General features: G+C 47.1%; 1 protein-coding gene across 2 annotated transcripts in view; it reads left to right on the forward strand.

Annotated features, from left to right (window-relative positions):
- The first annotated feature begins 757 nt into the window (after positions 1–757).
- Positions 758–13,176, forward strand: part of TNFRSF19 (TNF receptor superfamily member 19) — an 84,357-nt gene continuing 71,938 nt past the window's right edge. Inside the window, exon 1 of one of the 2 annotated variants that reach the window (XM_084767580.1) lies at positions 758–1,170. The gene's annotated coding sequence lies outside the window, so the exon portion shown is untranslated. Of the gene's footprint in view, positions 1,171–9,899; positions 10,058–13,176 lie in introns of those variants that run through there. The other variant, XM_084767581.1, reaches the window with a different exon arrangement.

The following is a 13,176-nucleotide window of genomic DNA, read 5'->3' on the forward strand; positions in this document are numbered from 1 at the left end:
CTGGATCCAAACTCTGGGCTTGTGCCTTGACTGAAATGGAAGCTTTAGAGTGAGTGCAAGCAAATGCTTTCCTCCAAGTAACTCTTCTGTGAATTTTAGAATTCTCAAGAGGTATCCGTGAGCTACTTCTAAGAAGGAAGCATCCTTCCGTCGGCTGTTTTTTATTTGTCTTATTAGGACCCCCAAATTTAGAGTAAGAGGCTTCCGACCCAGGTGTCTGGTAAGCACGCGATGGTCTCGTAAGTTGGAGCCACTACTTGATTGACGCCATCTGTAATAATCTATTTCACCAGGAAAAGACATTTTTATTAATTCTTAAAGACTTGTCTCAGTTGGGCGGGGAGGGGGGGGTCTTGGTCAGGGGTAGGTGTGGGGGATGGAAATCAAGCTTTTAAAACCACTGCCTGTGATCCTGGCGGTGTAAGGCAGGTGTTCGAAGAATTAAACACTGCTGTGGGTCTCTGCTGCGCTGGTGGGACTTCGTGCGTTTTTGTTACAGGCAGCGTCCCCCGATGCCGTCTTTGGGAGCCTGCACGGGTCCTGGACCTTACCGGCCCGTAGCAGTCCCAGTGTTATCCCTCCCTGCCAAGAGACAAGCTGCAAGATTGTCGCGGGCGACGCATAGACCAACGCGACTAGAAATCAGGCTGGCTGGCTTCTCCAGACCAGCCCCACGGCACGGCATGATGTCATGGGAGCTGCCACTCACCGAGATGAAAGGGATGCGGCGCAGCCCGCTGGCACTAGGCAGCCCCGCTGGGGCACCGCGAGAGAAAGCTGCGGATCCAGCCGCTCAGCCCAGGCCGGGGAAAGCCTGCTCTCCAGAGCTGGCAGAACAACGTGGCCCACGTTTAACAAAAGAACGTGTGGCCTGGGAGACCGGAGAGGCCAGCGAAGAACCTGCCGGTAGCGAACTTTCTAGATCCGCGTGCATAGTGAGTAAGCTCAGCCTTGCCTTTTTGATGCGCAGCCACTGATTGGCGATCAGATTACAAGCACTCCATCTGCCCAGCTCGCCTGCCTTTGATCTGCGCGGGTAATCCATTTTCCTGGATTTGAAGTTTCGTCTGGGCTTGCGCCCACACACATTTTTGGGAAAGCAGAAGCGTTTGGCGCGGAAGTGCTACCAAGCTGCGGAAAGCGTGAGTCTGGAGCACAGGCGAGAAGCAGGTAGGCGTTTGTGTGTGGTTGGAACTTTCACTGCGTTTTCCTCTCGTGTTCGCAAGGGAAAAAAGAAATGGCTTTCTATCAACTCCCAGCAAGCATGCCTGAAGCCAAGTCTTGCACCAGGCTGCGTGCTCGTGAGACTGAATTTGACTCTTGATGCAATTGTTTCGCGGTTTGCACAAGAGTTTGCGATCTGTCATGCAAATCGTACTTGGAAGTGAGTAGTTCAAACAGACAAAACCAGGCGTGCAAGGTTTGTTGCAAGCAGGGTTTCAGATTTTTCAGATTTTAGAAGCTGGGCTGGGAAAATGGCTTACTTTATTTAGTAAATGGTGGGACTTTGTTGAAAATCGCCCCCTTCCTTTCTTCTATCGCCCCCCCCTCAGCAAATCTCATCTTTAGCAATTCTAGCAGTGCTATTTATTCGCAGGCCTCTGAGACCTTAGTCTATCCCACATACGTCCTCGCCATTTTCATTCCCAAGGGAATCTCTGCAAAGGCATTTAGGGTTGAAGGCTTTCGAGTATAAAGTGGAAGAATTCAGAAACAGTGCGGGCCAAGCTGCCCTAGGTTTAGCTAAAAATACTCAAGCCAGTCTCTGTAAGCTTTGAAAATAGTACAAGCTTTGTTTACAGAAACACTCACCAGGTTTAATATTCTTAAATTAACATTTACTCTAAATATATAGTGACAGCTGTTGTGAGTTACAATTTGCCAACTGTTTACCAAAACTATCTGGCATTCAACAGTTATTATGTTACACAAAGTATTTTAGCCGCATTTTCACTTCAATTAGTGCCCTACAAAACCAAATTATACTGGGCACCCAGCTTGCCAGTTAACTGCTACTTGTGAATTCATCACTTCACACACACACACACACACACACACACACACTGCAAAGACACACACAGACACAGACTCACACAGTCTCACATACACAGATACACACAAACATACACAGACACACACAGAGATAAACATACACACAAATAGATGCACAAAACATACACACAAACACACTGAGAAACACACAGAGATGGACACACATGCATGTGCGTGTGCACGTACACACATGTGCACACAAACACATCTTTATACTGAATTTTAGGAAACTCGGGACAGTTGGAGTCGGAGCTCTGTACCCACATTGGCCTATTCTAACATTTTGGTCCTGGGTTCATTTGGTAAAATACTTTACAATTACCATAACAGTCTGTTTTATGTTAGCCGGGCAATGAGGGAATGTAAATGGTAAAAATAATTGTTCTGGATTCTGAATTTCTCAAGAGAGAAATAATCATTTGTGATTATTTTTTCTGATCCAGCCAATTAAGTTACTAGCATAACTTTCCTCCTGGTAATAGGAGGCATTTTGCATATTTGGGTTAATTTTAAAAACCTTAACATCTATAGAGCGAAGGCTATTTAGAGTCATGGTAAAGTGACTGTGTTTAGAAGGTATATTGGTAGGAGCAGAGCCCAAAAGATCTAACTTGTCTATAGTTATGCCAGAAGGATTATTATGTTTTCTTTCGGAGGGGGAGGCACCAATCATGCATATAGCAGCCTGATTTTTAAACATTTGATTAAAAGGTTCTCTCTAAATAAAAAAAAAAAGCAATATTTTTAAAGTAATGGCAGAGATAGTGTGCTTGGAATGGGCTGCCCTGTTCAGATGTGCAATTCTGAGCTTCTCCTAAAGACTGTTTATTCCGCTGCTAGGTTCATTTTAACAAACAGACTCTCCTCAGTGCAAAACAAAGGGGAGAATTAGCAATTATCTGATTTATTTAGGCTTTGTAGAAGACTAGCTCGGGCAAGTCAAGTCCTTGAAAAATCCACTTCAGTGCCTGAATTAATTCAGTTAATTGTTTACTTCTTGTGTCTTTGTTGAGAGCTGAAACCTAGAGCATTTGGTTTTAAAGAAGACTCTCCGCTAGGGCACAGGGGTGCTTCAAAAGACCTTTCTTAATTAATTGCCACAGGCGCCCCTGCTGGGGACTTAGCAGATACGTCCGTGACAGTTCTCCCTTACAATATTACAATTTTTTTTCTTTTACAAAGCATTTTCTATCTCTTACTTCAATGGCAGCTTTGTTCGTGCAGAAAGGCCAGGGCTTCAAAGGACTCTTACTTCCAGTCCCAATGCTGCCGCTAATTAGCTCTGTGACCCTAAGAGAGCCTGCGCACTGTAGAGCGAGGGGCTTGCCGGAATCGCTTTCTTTTCCTGGAATGAGCACCGCTGGGAATACTGCGACCCTTTTACGTACGTGTGGGGGAGACTGAGACGGGAAAGTGCTCTCCAGTCCGACCTCGGCTCACGGCTGACTTCCTGAGCCCCACAGGGTCCACTTTCCCGGTCCTTAAGCGAAGGCACTAGGGGGCTGACCAGAGAACAGCGTAGGTTCGAAAGGTAGAAGTAGACGCTTCCTGCTGTGAGATCCCTTCCTTTGTTCCCATGAGAGATACAACAGCTAGATCTGTTGGAACACTTGCAAACTCTTCCTCTGATTCTGTTTTTCTAAGTGTTTCTGAGTTGTCGAAGTTTAAGACTTGGAGCCTTCATTTTCCACTACCTTGGACTTCCTTAAATAGTTTTGTTGTTGTTGTTGTTGTTTTGTTTGTTTGTTTTGAGGGTGACTCTGTGCCTCTGATCTTCGGCCTCCATTTCTCAGATGGTGGGGACCACAGGCATGTGCCACCACATCTGGCCTCCTTAATATTTAAAGTAATTCTCATAAATGAGTAGAATATATCAGTGACGTGGGTATGTTGAGGGGGGAGGAAGATTATAAATAGGCATTGGCATTATATAAACAGCATGTGTGGTTTTGTTATGTTTTTAATTGGTGTTTTCTTAGGGGGTGTCGGGATCCACAGAGAGTTTAATGGTTAATTGAAAATTATTACTCCTGAGTGGAGATTTGCCATGGGATTTGGTGAAAGTTCTGTTTGTCAGTTCAGCACAGCTTCATAAATGACGGACTAGTCTGTCCCACTTAAGTGTATCGAGAAATATGATGTGCATTCTCTGTTTGCTTTCTTGTGAAAATTTTTAATTTGACTATTGATTAAATTTTATACCTGTCTATTGCTTTCAAAACAATATTGTATTTTTTTTTTACGATTTTTTATTTATGTGTGTGTGTGTGTCCTTGTGTGTGTGTGTGTGTGTGTGTGGAGAGAGACAGAGGCAGAGAGACAGAGAGAGAGGGAGGGGGAAGGGGAGGGAGGAGGTGGGGGGGTAGAGAGAGACCCAGCACATGTATGCTGAGGCCAGAAGAGGGCACTGGATCCCCTCAATCTGGGTTTAGCAGTGGTTGTGAGCCACCCAACATGACCTAGGTTCTGGGATCTAAACTTGGGTTTTGTGGGAAAGCAGGAAGTGCTCTTAACCACTGTGCCATGCCTCCAGTTCCTTTGTACTCTCTCTCTCTCTCTCTCTCTCTCTCTCTCTCTCTCTCTCTCTCTCTCTCTTTCTCTCTCATCCATCTTATAAAAGTTCATGTAAATCTTTACAGATTATTACTTCCATTTATTGTTTCACTATTTAATTCACTCATTATTGATATACATAGTATATTTTAAACACTTTATCTCATTTAAATGAACAACTAATAAAAAAACCTGTGAATTCTCCATTGTATGCAGAGAAAAAGTGAGTCTGAGAGGGGTTGAGTTACAAGTTCAGGGTCACAGGGTTAATTCCGCAGAGGGCAAGCAGGCCTATCCAACTTCAAATCTTAGGTCCTTTGTTCTCAGGCGAGGCAGTCCCTCAGGTTACAGACTGCTGAACTCCACGCTGAGCAAACACTCACTCTACCTAAAATTTTGGCCAACACAAACCAAAACAAAATAGATCCCATCTTTTTTGGTCTTTCGACATATTTTGTAAGAATTATCAGCTGGCCTAGACTCTCAAGTCATAAATAGCCTCTTAGAGTAACAGGAACTCAGGCATCCATTGCCTCTGGCCGGTCAGAAACTGCTCCTGTGATCTCAGCCACTCTAGGCCGCCGCAGGGGGAGCTCGGGTTTCTAGGCTCCTTTCGAGGATGATTCCTGCCTGGGCAGTGGTGACACATGCCTTTAATCCCAGGCAGAAGCAGGCCGATCTCCGTGAGTTCAAAGGCAGTCTGGTCTGCAGAGTGAGTTCCAGGACAGCCAGGGCTACAGAGAGAAACCTTGTCTCTAAAAAGAGAGAGAGAGAGAGAGAGAGAGAGAGAGAGAGAGAGAGAGAGAGAGAGAGAGGAGATTCTTAACTTGCGTTTGCCTGGTTTAGAGGAAGGCATAAGATGGATGAAGAAAGGAAAGATGTGGCTCCCTGGTGTCTTCTCTGTCTTCCATAGCTGCCCTTATGTGGTTCGCTGGCCTAAGGCTCGCATCCTAGATAGTACGGGCTGTCACCCACAGTGACTTTTCAGTCTTGCATGAGAAGGGAAGGAGCAGCCAGCAGGAGGTCAAGTGACTTTAAGAAACTTTCTCTTAAACTTTTGACTAAGAAACCAAATGACAGTGTGGTTTCTTCTGTCCTGTTAGCTGTTTCCACTTTACCAGTAACACAGCAACAGCCTTGCACCGGGGGCTAGGGGCCAGCCAGCCTGCTCGGTGTGGAGAAGGGCAAAGCGCAGAGCGACTGGGTGGCCATCTACTTGGGGGTTAGATGCCACCAACTCACAAGGGCTCCGAACTCGAATCAAGTTTGCCCTGTGAATGTCACAAGGCTGACTGAACAGCCTCTTTCCCCTTTGTGTAGACATTAATTGCATAGTGAAGACGGTGTGAGGATGCCGGGAGCCCAGAATTTGATCCTGTCTGGATTATTAACTTCCTGTGTGACTTTGAACATGACTTCTAACTGCTGGCCTTCAGTCCTCCCAACTCTCCATCCTAATTGGTAGCCAGGGTTGTTAAAACAAAACAAAACAAAACAAAAACTTACATTTTGGTGCTGGGTTTGGAGCCCCCACCCCATTTTATTGCCTGTATTTACAAACTTGGTTATCATTGGGGACTCTCGCTTCCAAGTTAATTAAGTCAACAACTTAGAAATAAGTTTTATTTATTTATTTGTTTTGTGTACACATGTATGTGGCAGGGTGGCAGTGAGCACATGCCACTTAACGTGTGTGGAGACCAGAGGACAGCGGACTGAGCTGGTTCTCTCCTAATGGGTGTCGGTCCTGAGGAGAGAATTGGAGTTAGAGTTGGTAGCAGATGCATTTACCTGCTCAGCCCCTCTTGATGGCCAGTCATTCAACTGATTTTTTAATAAATATCTGCTATATTCCATGTGCTGGGAACTAACCTGATAAAAATTCACTATTTTCTTTTCCTGTACCTAGCATTCTAGCGTATTTTCCCACAACATCATGTTTTACAGTGGAACCCTCCCCCCTCCCCCCCCACCCCCCACTCCCCCCATGCCCCCGGTGTCAGACAGCTTTCCATGAGCAATCAAGAGCGCCTGTGAACCAGCCATACCCACTGAGTCAGCCATCGTTGGACTTTTCTCCGTGGAAACATGTTACTTCAGTACTTTACATTTGGGTGAAAAGATCCTAAACAAATGTGTTCCATAACACTTGGGCGTTGCCAAAGCTAGACTCAGAAGCCAAGCTGAGATATAATCTGTCTGTGGTAGCATACGCTGGTAAACCCAGAACTCCAGAGACAGGGCTGGGAGATGCTGCAGGCTCCAGCTGCTGCAAACTGCATAGTGGGTTCTAAACCAGCCAGGGCTACACAGGGATATAACAGGACCCCATCTCAAATGATAACAACAAAACCTACCTTAAAACTAATCATAAAAACAGTAGCTCTTTCAAGAGCCTCATAGCGACTTGGCTTTTCCGATTCAAATCTCAATCTATTGATAAGATCAAGTGCTTAACGTTCTCAGCCCCCCCCCCCCAAAAGCACGGGTTTCTCTGACGGGGCCTAGCAACCTTTTCTCTTTCTCACATATAGGCTCTTACTATGTAGCCCAGGATGACTTTGAACTTACCATCTTCCTGCCCCAGTCCCCACCTCCACCCCCTGTGACCCCACATCCAGCTAGATCTTGCGATTCTTTGGGAGGGGCCATTGGTGGTCAACGGAGGGCCTGGGCTCTCACTCGGAGCTGTTCCTGGATCGCACACTCAAGCGAGGCAAAGGGGAGAGCGTCGTTTTACTTATGGGCATCTAAGAGCTGAGGTGCAGAGGCTCCACGTCCCCTTTCTTATTGTCAGTTGTTATTTCAGTGATTTATTGACCAATGTCCTGCTGTGAATGGTGCCATTTACTAAGTATGCACCTGTGCCAAGTGCCAGCCTGGGAGGTTTAATGCCTGGCATTATTTACCAACCCCCTCCAGTGAAGCGACTTGCTCTACAGAGGAAGAAGGGAAGTGACTCTCCAGGGGTTAACCACTCCAAGGCCGTGCAGCTAGTGGGTGCCAAGTTGGCATCCAGACCTGATCGCTTGCTCCTGAAGCCCGTGTGTGCTCACAGTTGGGTCTCTCTGCACAGTGAGCTAACAGGCTAACTGGCAAGATCAATCAAACACATGAAAGGATCCATGGAACTAATGAGCTGAATAATGGCTTGCTGTCTCAAAGCACAAAAGGAGGTCGGACAGGACAGCCGCACTTGGCTGAAGTCAGGGAAGGTAATTTCTGGTCAGCAGATTAAATTCCACCCCAAACCGTTCAGCTACTAGCATCTATTGGAATGGTTGATGGTATCAGAGTCACAAGTCGGAGGGAAATCTGCTCCTTTTCCGGAAGCATTTTTAACTCCTTGGGGGAAGAATGCTTAAACACACAGGCTTGTGACAAGTGCTGAATTATCGCAAACCTTTGAAAGGGAGGAAATAAAGTTGAGGATGGGGGTGGGGTCGGGGGGAGAACGGTGGGAGTCAAGACTTCCTGAAATATGAGAAAACAGTCAAGGGAGGTAGGCAAGATGCATGAGCATAATGAGGAAGCTTCTAGAACACAGAAAGGGCAGATTCAGGACACAGTTGAGGCCAGGCAAGCAGACCAGTTTGGTCAGAATATAAAGCTAGAAGTCTGGAGGAAGATAAGGCTCAAAGTGTGGGCGGGGCCCAAATGTGGAAATCTTTACATGCGAATCCTAGGAGAATACAAGTGCCCCCTCCCTCCCAACAGCAGTGGCTCAGAGAGACAGGCCACAGGATGGGGGGGGGGAACAGGGATGTGGGGCGCTGTGGTCCATATTCCCGGGTGGGGGTGGGGCAGGGAGACCAAGTACTGTGGAGGAGGTGCTTGGTAGGAGATAAAGGAAACAGTAAGGGCGAATGCCAGAGATCTTGCAAGGGAGGAAGGCCAGGTTTAGTTTGCTAAAGATGGGCTATTACTTTAGGAGACTCCGGGCTATCAAGAAAATAAGACATGCCCTCAAGAGATGGAGGTGTGGTGGGGGAAAGGAACGGTCCAGGGATTGCATCACCGCCGTTTGGGAATGAGAATGTTAGCCGGGCTCTGGAGAGTGCTAGTAATGCACAGGGCAGGGACGAGCATCCTCGCCTGGACATCCAAATAAGCCCAAGCACTTACCTGCCAACCACCTGCAGATTTCCTTCCTGCGATTTGTATTCTGGGTCGGCTACGTTCAAAGTCTCCCTCCACCTTTAAAGGTGACTCTTAGGAGCGATAGCGGTGAAGGAGTGCTCCGCCATGTTGTTTGCAGTGTGGGGGTCGAGGGTCACAGGGTCACAAACTTGTGCTTTTGAAGGCTGAAGGTAAAAGCCATTCACTCCACAAGATATCTTTCGAGGCTCTAAGAAGCAAATTCCATCCCAAGGAGAAGAGCTCTTGACTTAGGGAAGGGCAGATCAACACAGGACCAACCTGGAGATGTGCCTGTGCATCAAAGTCATGCACAGTTCCCAGGATTGGGAGGACCTTACCCGCTGACCCAATCATTGAAGGCACAGGGCAGGAATGCCTTACATTCCTATAGCACAGCACAGATCTATTTTAATATAAAGCAGGTGTTCAAACTAAGTCTCAGGATTCTAAACATTACCTGTATTTAGGAAAAGGGAAGCCGGTGAGCCTGGACCTGCCTTCTGCTATGTCCCCTCCCCTTGGCCAGTGGGTCAGGTTTAATGGGTGAACCTAGCAGCTGGACTAGGCTGGTCCTGAGCAAAGATGAGGCATAGGCTATGGCAATTGGGCACCCCAGGCCCAGCCTCTGGAGGTACCAGGCAGTGAGCTGGTCCTGTATCTGTGAGTATCTGTGAGCTGGGTCCTCACAGTCTTCAGGGACCCGAGCTGAGAGGTCTTATCTTCTCAGGCCTTTTCTCCGGTGAAGAAAACAGGCTCTAGGTGAGATGTGATCTGGCAAAGGAAAAGCACAGAGATCCGCTCCCATAACTAGAGCTGAGGGCAGGGGTCGGGAGAGCCAAGGCTTGCTCAGCATAGGTGTGGGGCAGGTGAGACCCAAGGGGTGTCACGGCCTTGGTGGGGGCCGGGTGACAGATTAGAGGCGGGGTGCCGTCAATGAGAGCCGCTAGGTTTGGGAACCAGGCTGGGGACACGTTGAAGACCCTGGAGTCGGCTCCTACCACTCCGCCCCGCCCACCCCACCTCACCCCACCCCACCCCACCCCCGCCCCAGCTCCCACCAACCCCCACCGCCAGGGCTAACTAGGGGAGTGGGGAGATCTGGGAGAGGAGCCTGATCCGGAGGCGGGGCTCCCAGCGAGCAGGGGCGGGGCGGGTTCCGGCAGCAGCGGTTGCCCGGCTACTGAGCGGAGGAGAGGCGGCCGGGCTGCTCTGTGCGCGGCGGGAGAGGATCCCTGTGCAGCCTGGCGCCCGCACCTCGCGCAGCCCCAGCCTCGGACTGCAGTCGGGCGCCACCGGGCAGGACAAGGGGAAGGTAGGTGTCTCTGTAACGGGATTGCAGCGCTGCAGGACCCAGCTTGCCGGGGGATCGGAGCCTAGGGGAAGTGGTTGCCTGAGGAAGGGAGGGCTTGCTGCCTGGGCGCACGTGCGGGGAGAAGCAGACTGAGTGACGGACAGCCCTGGATCCTCAAGTCTCTTTGGGGACGAAAGAGTGAGTGACAAGACTTAAAGTGTAGTCTGTGAAGGATGAGTTTATAAGGCACATGTGCGTGCGTGCGTGTGTGTCTGTGCGTGTGCGTGTGTGTATGCAGATCGCGCCTAGCCCACCTACTCCCTGAGCAGCCAGCCACTCGGAGCCCCCAGCTGGCGCCCACGCCCCACTCACTGCCCAACTGCAGCTGAGCGAGCCAAAAAGGGAACATTTTGAAGCTCCGTCTGTAGCCCAGAATCATTCTCTTCGCGTGCGAAAAGGATTCTTGAGTGCCAGAGTTGCTAGTACATTCTGAGCCGAGCATGTCATTGATTGGAGGAGAGGAGCCAGCCCTCACAGGATTCTCAGCGCCCCCTGAGTTTAGACATGTTAGTTCATTACTTTATTCGGTTCATTCGGGGGTGGGGGGAGGGAATAAATATAACTCAAGCTGACGTCAAACTTATGTTGCTTAGGCTGTGCTTGAACTGAGCCCTCTCCAGTCCTGCCTCAGCCTTCCAGTACTGGGATTACAGGATGTATTCTCGGATCTCAAGTTTGGCGAGCATCCAAAACCAATGATTAGCTTTAGTAGCAGTAAACTAACCACTAAGCCTATATCTAGCGTTCTTAAAATCCATGTCACTTTTTTCTTCATTTTAATACTAGGACTCACTTTGTAAGCAAAACTATAAACACCACTGGGTGTTTCTCTAAGTGAAACAGTTAAATTCAATTTATTTATGAAGATATGATTTTTTTTTTACTTCAGTGACATGTCCTTTGACTACAAGGCAGTTTATAGACACAGGAAATGGATATTGCTAGACACGGCTTATGTAAACAGAAGAATTTATTTTTGTGCTGTCATTTCATGATCAACTTCTTATATGCACAGGGAAGATTCTATTACGTTAGTTTACTATTTTCTGTGGAGGAAGCTATGTATCTCTGAAGTTTTCAGAGGTATGGGTAAAAACAACAACAACAACAACAGCAGCAGCAACAACAACAAAAAGAATTCTTCTTTGCATGTTGAGTTGGTGTGAAAGGAATACAAAAATATAAAAGTGACTTGTGAAAATACTGCTTTGGCATGAATGCATGAAGCATTATCATAAGCTCTGTAAATTCTTTACTTTTTAATCAATGAAAATGTCTTAGGACGTTTACTTTATTACCAGGGCCAAATGGCTTTATTGACTTTAGAATTTTCTTTTCCATAGTAATTGTTCACTCTTGAGATGTTACGATAGTACTTTCTGGGACAACTGTAGATATTATTTCTCTGATGGGAGTACCTAATGACCAGTCCAGGGTTATGATTCTGAAGCCAACAAATATGAACTTAAAAAAAATTTTTTTTTTATTACATACACAGTGTTTTGCTTGCACGTGTGCCTGTACGTCAGTAGAGGGCACCAGATCTCATTATAGATGGTTGTGAGCCACCATGTGCTTGCTGGGAATTGAACTCAGGACCTTTGGAAGAGCAGGCAAGTGCTCTTAACCTCTGAGCCATCTCTCCAGCCCCAAATATGAACTCTTATGCACTGGGAATGGCAGTGACTACAATGTAAAAGGCCTTTTCCCAGTAAAAGACATTGTATAAGGGACAGTGCAAATGTGCAAGGAGTGTGTGCTTGCATGCATGCGTGTGTGCTTGCACATACATGTGTGTAGACATGTGGAGGCCAAAGGACAACTGAATATATTTATGACTATTTGCCTTATTCCCTTGAGACAGAATCTCTCACTGAACCCGAAGCATGTTCTTTCAGGTAAACTACTGGAGAACTGCAATCCGCCTGTCTCCTGTCCCCTTGCTCAGGTGCAGTGGCCGTGTCTAGCATTTTTATGTGGGTGCTAGGAATCCGAACTCAGATTTTCAAGCATCCTTATCTACTGAGCCATCTCCCAGACTCTTAGAAAGTTTTTAAAAACTTTTTAAAACTTTTATTTTATGTGTATGGGTGCTTTGCTTGCATGTATGTCTGTGTAACATGTGCATGAGGCACCTGCAGAGGCCAGAAAAGGGTGTTGGGTACCCTGGGACTGGAATTTCAGATGGTCGAGAGCTGCCCTGTGGGTGCTGGGATTCGAACCCTGCTTCTCTGGAAGAGCAACCTGTACTCTTAACCACTGGGCCATCTTTCCAGGTCCTAAAAAGATATTTTTACAGTCTTAAAAAAAAAAAAGCCCGGCTAATTAAGTGATTCAGAATTTAATTCATGTATATTTCAAAATGCAAATGAGCTGTAAGCATGTGGACAGTGAGTGACTTAGGACTGGCAAGCGACTTTGCATGTTCTCTTTAATACGTTAACGTAATTTACCAGTTACAGCACTTAGGCAATTCAGAGCCTGTTTGAGGCTTTTAAAACAAGTGTGAGGAATTGTGCTGACACGCATGCAAATTTCCTTCTCCTCCTTTCCCACTTATTTAAATCTCCGAACCCAGCCTTGGTTTTGCTCAACCCTCTAGACCACTTCCACCCCAAACTCACCACATCACAACCAAAAAGCTCCATGCATCTTTCATGACGAAATTCCGAATTGTTTTTAAACCTGAGAAGTCAGTCTTTAAATCCAAGCATTTAAAACTCTAGGCCAGGCCATCAAGTTCCACCAGCGTGGGATCTGGGTTGACTAAGGATGCCCTTGTAGACTAAGTGTATCCTCCCCGTGAACGAATCAGCAGCTGCCACAGGGGGCAGAGGGGCACCGGAGCAGTTTATTACATGTGTCCCACAGCAGGTGACTGTTGGACAGCCATAGGCTTTGTAAAGGAAACTGAAGAAAAAGACAAACAAGGCAGTATGAACGGAGCGGCCTCCGGTTTGTGCAGGCCGAGCTGGGAGTTCATTCATCACACTTTATTTGTTGAGAGTGTTTACATTTGAAAGTAAGATGTTTAAACAGAACTGGGTTATCTTCTAGCCCCATGATCACAAAGCGCATGC

Source organism: Acomys minous (genome assembly GCF_964271855.1).
Source record: "Acomys minous genome assembly, chromosome: 18".
In the NCBI taxonomy this organism is placed as follows: Eukaryota; Metazoa; Chordata; class Mammalia; order Rodentia; family Muridae; genus Acomys; species Acomys minous.